Below are 9394 nucleotides of genomic sequence, written 5' to 3' on the forward strand. Positions count from 1 at the left end.
AGGATATTCCCCTATTTAAAAAACTCATCCCTACTTTTACACTTTGGCAAAATATTCTGTTGTGGAAAATATTTGAAAAATAAATCAGAACTCTTTGTTGTCTGTGTTTATACGTGAGTGGCCCTTGCGTGATTAACGAGGAATGCGTTCTCTGCCGCTGTTGCACGTGCACCAAGCTTCGCCGCGAGCTGACATTTAAAATGCATGGTACACAGCTCTTCATAATTTCGCTTGGTCGTAAACTTGTATTTATGACGTGTCCCCTCCAGATCACAGTGGGGGTCGGATAGTTCACACTATGCGATTTTGCGCATTTTATTTGAGTATTCGTTTGTGCGTCGCTGCTCTTTCTATTAACCACTGGTGTGTCTCTATAGACGTTTTTATTTCTGCTCTGATACGGGGTAATAGAGCTGGCTGCGGCGACAACACGCACTCACTCACTCACTCAAACTTAGACACACACTGCGGTTTGGGCAGATTTTGTGTTGTCAAATAAGCGAATATTTAACTTTTCATACGACACTAAGAAGTACATACACATGTTGAGGGTGCTGGGTCGCACTGACAGCTACCACATGAGAATTATTATAAAGTTTTGTTAAAAATATGTATTGCCCACAACGTAAACATTTACAGGGAATGAAAACAATTCATGTCGAAAGACTTCATAAATGAAGTTGAGTTTTCTTTATATATTACTGGATACACATATTGAGCACATGCTTATCAAAATACATAATGTGACATGTTGACATATATACAACACATTGACGCACATCAAATGACATTCACAAACCACAGACGGCGACTAACGGGATCAGATGGTCAGGCTCGCCGATTTGGTTGGTGCATGTCATCGTATCCCAAATGCGTGGATCGATGCTTATAATGTCAATCATGGAATGTCTGGTCCAGACGCGATTATTTACAGACCGCCGTCATGTAGCTGGAATATTGCTGAGTGCGGCGTTAAACAACAAACAAACAATATTTTTCTGCTAACCTAACATGACACGGCAACTAAAGACACCATAACTAATAATAATATCCGATACACGTTACGGGCATGTTCATCTTTCTAAGTTCGCCCGATTGTTTCATGGACTTTTTCCTAACCTCTTCGAAGTCGCCCATCATTCGGAACACAACAAACACAGGGGGATGGGCGTCGGTGGGGGTCATCTTTAACGTGCGCTGAGCGACGAGGGGCATATTCTGACACCGCGTCATATCCAGCCCGAGTTTCTCGTGGATGAACTTCCTGATTGTGTGATTCAAATTTTCTCCCGGGACTTCCCGTAATCCGTGAAACAACAGGTTGAACTTGTCGTTGCAACTGTTCACCGCGGAGATGTATCGTCGCACACCCTCCTCTCTCGCTCCATCGGAGGCGGTGTCACCGTGACCCCGAGATGAGGCCGCGGCTTCCACACTTTTCTCCACTCGGGCCAACCTGCTGCTGAGGTTAACTATCTCTGTGGTCAGTCTGTCCAGTTTATCAACTATCCCTGCTTGAGCATTCAGTACTTGGGACAACGTATCTCGTAATTGTTGATTTTCTGTCCGCTCGGACGCCATTTTGGATCAGCAGGTGCGAGGGGTCTATATTTAGTACGGAGTGGGTGGGCTCTTTGCTACCTGTCGACTTTCAGCGGGCATACCTGCTTATAACAGGGGAATCCCGCCTCGCTCTGATTCAACATCGTCTATGGAGATACATTCTGATACCAGGCTGCTTTGTTCGTTTGTTTTTGTTTGTTTGTTTTTTTACGCCGCATGCACTCAGCAATATTCCAGCTGTATGACGGCGGTCTGTCAATAATCGAGGCCAGGCCAGACAATCCAGTAAATGACATCATGAACATCGATCCACGCAATTGGGAGACGATGATATGCTTCAACCAAGTCAGCGAGCCTGACCACCCAATCCCGTTAGTAGCCTTTTACGACAAGCATAGAGTCACCTTTTACGGCAAGCATGGGTTGCTGAAGACCTATTCTACCCCGGATCCTCACGGTCGATATACCTGGCTGCAATTCCGCTGATCAACAAGAAAGTGTTGTCATTAGAAATATCTCAATTGCATAAAAGTTAAAATAAATAGCGCACCAACTGTTTTACATATGAATTCAGCATAGATTCACCTCCACATTACAAGACCTGTCACACAAGGGCACATAGAACGCCTTTGTTCTGTTTAGATATCGTTATATCATCAATTCAAATAGTTCTTCATTTAGGGATAAATGGTGTGACTGGAGGGTCACATATTTTGAATCCAGGATCTTTCTATTACAACATTCACCTGCACAACATTTACTAACGTAAGTAATTTTACACGTGTGTAACTATGCATACGTGCGTATACGTAATTGTACTATGCGTTCACATGAAAAGCATCTTAGGTGTGTAAATAAAGTATGTAAATTGTGTAAGGCACTAATATTAGTCAGTCGGTTTACGACTTTCAACACAAAACAGGTTGTTTTCCAATCAAAGTTGTATGAGAAGAGAGTTACTTCACCGAAAATTTTCACGTGAAGCAAAATGTGTTTGATTTATTTTGTACACAAAGTTTTGACTCCTGGAAACCAAAAAGAAAACACCGTCCGCTCAACTCTGTATATACGCCTAAAAGTTGGCAACTGTTGACAATTTGTTTGGTGTTGGCAAAAGAACAGATATTAATCAGATCATCCTCTTACGTTGACATAAACGTTCACATTGCAACATAAACACACAGTGCAAATTTAAATTTACATTTGCACCTGCTCCAGACATGATGCAAATTTGCTCCTGGTGTAAATATACACACATGAGTAAACGCGTTCACATGACAAGTACACTCACGTATGTATTTCTGCACACGTATGCACATATACACGCATATGTATAGAAGCTCATGTGAACGGGGTATGTCTCACAAGTTTTATAAACAATCTGTCATTGCTATACCCTTGTGGGATTATTAAATTGTACTGACACTTGTGTTTAGGTCACATGACCAAACCGAGACACCTGATTGGTTGGAAATGAAAACAATGTCGCCTGGTCCAAATTGCTGTTCATTTTTAGACTTATATTGCAAAGTAATACCAGGAAGATACTTTATTTGTTTCATGATTGGATTAAGAACAATGCACCAAATGTTGTCCAGTGATCGTTGAGAGGAACACAAATGGATTTTTTTACTCTGGTGAAGGTTCGTGTATGTGTGGAATATCTTGTTGATACAACTAAAGATATAACATGTATTCTTTTAACAGATACATATATCAATGACATGTTTCTGACTTGAATATTGGGCTCAACTATATCAAGATCTTTTTATCATGAAATGACAAACGTTTTAACATGATGATGATCCACTGTAAATAATCTATATTTCCTCTTTAATCACTGAATTCATGTCTGTTGAAATTAATTGAACTGAAACATGAGAACATGTTTGTAAATGCACGAAAACAATATGATACAGCGGATACAACTTTTTTTAAAGGGGGGTGGGGGGGGTGGGGGGGGGGGGGGGTGCACAATTAAGATCTATTTATTGTCTTTGGTGGTAATTTATACAGAAATAAAGATTTTTTTTCGAATAAAAAGGGGGGGGGGGCGCACCATGCACTGTCTCCTGTTTCATATAAACACGTGTGGTACTGGGTGTTCAACATTCAACTCATAATCACTTGCAGCAAAGTGGTTCGACTGTGACAGAGATTGTATCAGAAAAATCAATTGTCCGCGAGAAAAAAGTACTTGAAAAAAAATAACTATGCATCAGAGTAAATTTCAGAAAGAAATTTTGAGCCACAAAAAATACATTTTCGCAAGGTTTCTTTGTAAACAATATTTCTAATTAAAGTAATATCTGGTTTTGCAGTTGTAACTGAAAATATATTTAGTCTCCCGACAAAAATCCCCTACATTTCTATCTGGGTCGTATTATCTCGACCTCGACCAAAGGGCAGTTACAGATGTCCAACATCTGGGTTGACCCATCACCTACTCTCCACCAAGTACACCTACTCATTGATACATCTGATACCCGCATCGCGTTTCCTCCTCGTTATAGCATTTGAGTGAGTGAGTTGGGTTTAGCGCCGCTTTTAAAAAGTATTCCAGTTATATCACGGCGTGTCAGTTTAATGTGGGAGGAAAGCCCGAAGTGATGCATGTCTTGGACGTTTACCACTCGGTGAAGCCACGAGCACGGGTATGGTGCTGACAAACCTAGACACATAATCGGGGCAAACCAGGATTCGAACCCACAATCATAGGTTTCTGGCATGCCTAAGGGACGCAACTTTGCACAACGAATCGTAGCGCCTTAGACGACAGGGCCACCCGTGCCCCCTTATAGCATTATAATATATGGGTGTTGATATATTACTAGAAGAGTTGAATCAGAATGAATATCTTATATTATATATAGTTCGGGTCACCCGTCAACTGGAAACCTTTTGTGTGTTGGAAAAACAACGGTTTGTTTCATCCTTTGAGGTAAATACCAATACAAATAAATAAATTGGTCTGGCTTAAGACCAAAAAACTTCATATCTCAACAATTAACACTTATCGCAAAATATTTCAAGGAACGGAAATATTACAATCAGTTTGTGTATGTTAAACGCCGCGCTTAGTCATCTTTCAGCCATGTGACGGCAGCCTGTAATTAATCGAGTCTGGACCAGAAAATCGAGTGATTGACATCATGAGCATCGATCCATGCAGTTGGGGTCGATGGCATGCATCAATCAAGTCAGCGAGCCTGACCACCCGATCCCGTTAGTCGCCTTTTACGACAAGCATGGGTTGCTGAAGACCTATTCTAACCCGGATGTTCACGGGTCGCTACCTCCAAGTAATGTCCTACTCCAAATATACTTCTCACATGTTGACGCGACAGTAATAATATTGCCATATAATAGCAAGACTTATATTATTGCGAAGATGTGGAAATAGTGTACTGTGTAATTCCGTGGCATTTGATTGGCTAACTAAACAATATTTCCATACACCGAAAAGCTATTAGGCCACGCCCACTAAAGGACTATTGTTTCTTGATTGGCTGACAATAGAATGTTAGAGGCTTGTGCGCATTATTGCGATGAGTGAGTGACAGAGTTTGGTTTCACGCCTCTTTGGTCAGCATTCCAGTTATACTACTTCGTGTCATTTAAATGTGGGCGGAAAGTCCGAAGTTGTGCAGGTTTAGACGTTACCACTTTGGTGAAACTGACAAATCTAGAAACATAATCGGGCGAACGGGGATTCGAACCCACAATCACAATAGGGTGTGCCCAAGGGACACAACTCTGATGCGGCGCGTTGGACGAAGTGGCCACCCCTGCCCCCTTCTTGTGTTGAAGTGTGTGTGTGTGTGTGTGTGTGTGGGGGGGGGGGGGGGGGGGGGGGGGGCGCACGGGTGGCCCACTCGTCTAAGGCGCCGCGATTCGCTGTGCAGAGTTGCGTCACTTGGGCATGCCAGAAACTTCGATTGTGGGTTCGAATCCTACTTTGCCCAGATTATGTTTCTTGGTTTGTCAGCACCATACCCCTGCTCGAGGGTTTCACCGAAGTGGTAAACGTCTGAGACCTGCATCATTTCGGGCTTTCCTCACACATTAAGCTGACACGTCGTGATATGACTGGAATATTGCTAAAAGCGGCGTAAAACCATACTCACTCAATCAACCATTTGGAGTGGCGTGATTCAATCTGATGATTTGTCTTAATTTTCTTAAGTGACCATTTTTAATTTTATCATGAAATGCTACTTTTATTTTCATTGAGATATGGTAAAATGGTACGACGCCAACATGAAGGTTTATAAACAGCGTTGGGAAGAACCGTATATGTAACGTTTTATCGTTAAAATTTTAACAAACATTACCTGGATATTTAAATGACAACTGTTCATGCAATGTTACTTGGGGTGACGTTTCTTTTGCGGTTCAGTATATATTGTAGACAATTATTACTATCGTTTATTATTTTGACTTTAATATTATACTAATCATATCTTATTATTTTTCTAGCTGAACACATTTGGTTTTGTTTACAAAGTGACATGGTCATTCTGCAACAGAAAAAATATTGCCCCTCAATTGCCTCCTTTCTTCATTGCGCCATGTCATGACACCCGACATTTGCGACCATTGGTTTGTTGTTTAACGCCGCACTCAGCAATATTATAACTATATGGCGGCGGTCTGTAAATAATCGAGTCTAGACCAGACAATCCAGTGATTGACGACAAGAGCATCGAGCTAGGCAGTTGTGATACGATGACATGCATCAACTAAGTCAGCGAGCCTGACACCACTCGATCCCGTTAGTCGCCTCTGACAGTGATACCTAGTGGGTATATAGTGTATTTAGCATATTTTACAGAAGCAGTTACTTTAGGACATCAAACTGTTTCCACAGCTAAGCTACAGGTGTGTGTATACAAACCCCTTCCTGGCAAATAGGAGTAAATACATACGTCTTGAAAAATTTGGGGTAGCCAAGATCTAACGCATTTGTAGCAGTCGTATAGTAGTCATGGCAGGGGTGGTGGTGTAGTGGTAGCAGTAGCAGTAGCAGTAGCAGTATTGTCTGATGCATAGGAGGGGGTCTTTCAGAAATGGTGTAGAAATATCTGAGTTACCTCCCTTTAACCAACACTTGTGTCGAAACGAAACATGGCTGGTTTTAACAAAATGAGTAAAGTAACTACCTAGTTGTCCCGAGTTTGGTCGCCTTTGCGTCATTGTCTCAGCTCCTTTTCTTAACTTTGTTTCAGGCCATCAAGCATGTGCAGCTAACAGTTTATTTTGTTTGAGTAATTTGTTTGTAAAGTAGATGAAAGACAGTTCCTTCCTCTCTTATACATAAATGGATGAAAGACAGTTCTTCCTCCTCCTCCTCTCTCACTCTCTTACCTAAATAAATACATAGATGGATGAAAGATAGTTCCTCTCTCACCACCTAGCTTCACAATCAGTTAAAGAAGATAACTATTGAAATTTATTGTAATTTGCCTCCTCATTTTATTTTTAGTTAGATTTAGAAAAAAATATACGACTACTTAACTCAAAATATAAAAACTATTTGCGTTATCATCAATCAAATACAGAGTATATTGTGACCATATTGTGTATATTGTAAAGTAAATAGGTGCCTTTTCACATTACTTTGGAAAGTCTCTCGATTTCGAATGGGTTGATTGAAGCTAAGAAGGACTGGATATAGCGAGCGAGTGATTCCCCACATGGGTACAGTATGTGAAGACCGTATCTGAGATAGTACTAAAGCGGCGTCAAACTATACTCACTCACACTCAAGACTACCTCCATCTTGACGACGTGTTATGATCGACATCAAGTTTGACACAGTGTCGAGTAGATTCTGAAGGTCAAGGCTGTACACCTGAACTACAGAAAGCTGAAAACAATCCGCCATGTGACCGAACTTGACACCAAACAGGTCAATACCTAACAAAGCACAGGGAGACCAACTGTGAGATCTGCTTTGTGTCTCCGCTTTGTAGTGAATCGCCCTAGCTTCACCACGGGCGTCAGAACTACCTTGAAATAACAGAGCAGTAACAGCCTTGCTTCCCTGGGGCGTCTGTTTGCCCATGTCAGTGTTTGTGTTTGTTTTGTTTGTTGTTTAACGCCGCACTCAGCAATATTTCAGCTATATGACGGCGGTCTGTACCACACAATCCAGTGATTGACATCATGAGCATCGATCCACGCAATTGGGACCGATGACATGCATCAACCAAGTCAGCGAGCCTGACCACCCGATCCCGTTAGTCGCCTTTTACGACAAGCATAGTCACCTTTTACCGCAGCATGGGTTGCTGAAGACCTATTCTACCCCGGAATCTTCACGGGCCCCAGTGTTTGTGAATACATGACTTCAAATGAAACGGGTGCAATAAATGAAACACGGCACACCCTCTATAGCATAGATATCGCCGGAAATATCCGTCTTTGGTGGTTCTGGGTTAGAACTGGTCCCTAGCAACTTGTGCTCGTAGTAACAGGCTACGAAGTGGATCGGGTGGTCAGGCTCTGAGACTTGGTTGATTGTTTCATCAACGTTGATCGGGCGGTTGGGTAGCCTAGTGGTTAAAGCGTTCGCTCGCCACGCCGAAGTACCGGGTTCGATTCCCGACATGGGTACAATGTGTCCCCCGGCGTGATATTGCTGGAATATTGCTGAACGCGGTCCATACTCAGTCACTCAACGTGGATCGTTGCTCATAATATCAATCACTGGTTTGTCTGACCAAACATATTCCATTATTTACAGACTGCGGTCATATAACGAGATTAACAAAATATAAAAAAAGTTCAGTGTTTTATTTCATTTATCATTTTTTCCATTGACCCACTAGTCGTTTAGGCAACAGCGGTCGTAGAATATTTCTTCAGCAAACCATGTTGGCCGTAAAAGGCGACTATGCTTGTCGTAAGAGTCGACTAACGGAATCGGGTGGTCAGGTTGATGCATGTTTTTTTTTATATGAGTAATAGTACGGACTACATATTCTGAAATTGACGCCTCCGGTGCTATAGTCCTTGCCACTTGAAATAGAATCACAAAATATCGCGATTATTAATTAACGAAAATACCCATTTTGCTTGCGATAAACATTATCGCTGAGTTTTGATCACGTGGTTAAAGTACGGGTTGGGATCGGCAGTTAGGTGATTGGTTGATGGATGTCATTGTATCCCTATTGTGTGGATCGATGCTCATAATGTCAATCACTGGATTGTCTTGTCCACACTCGATTATTTACAGACCACCATCATAAAGCGGGAATATTGCGGATTGCGGCGTTAAACAACAAACAAACAAAGCAACAATAGTCGGTAACGTCACGTTATCATATATCATGGAGGTGACGTTGGAATCAGAAGCCGCAGAGTTTTGTCCCTTGGCTGTGAACATGATCCACCCATGGGTTCGAACCTAGATTCGCCCTGATCGTATACTATATTGTTAGGGCTCGTGAATGTTTTGGGCATAATTTTGTGAAAATATGGGCTCAGGCTTCCCTACAGAGTTATCTGCCGCTGGTTAAAAACCCGCAAGATAACGAAGTGCGAGTGTTTTACATACATTACGGTCAAGTAAAATGCAAGTGTCAATATGTCAGTCTCTGATGGGTATTCGTATATTGCCTGGCATTCTAAAGTTTCGACAGCCATCAAATCGTATGTGTATGGCCGCAATGACTACTGGTGCACTGTATAAGGTTGCGGTTTACAAAAACCCTCTGTGTGTTTTGTTGTTGCAGCCAAGTCACCTTGTCGGTGTGCAATTTGTTCAAGTTGATTCATGAACATGTCTCGTGTGAACGAAACTATGTGAAACGTCGGTCGCCGA

Source organism: Haliotis rufescens, unplaced genomic scaffold (genome assembly GCF_023055435.1).
Source record: "Haliotis rufescens isolate VD_foot unplaced genomic scaffold, xgHalRufe1.0.p SCAF_5, whole genome shotgun sequence".
Classification (NCBI taxonomy): domain Eukaryota; kingdom Metazoa; phylum Mollusca; class Gastropoda; order Lepetellida; family Haliotidae; genus Haliotis; species Haliotis rufescens.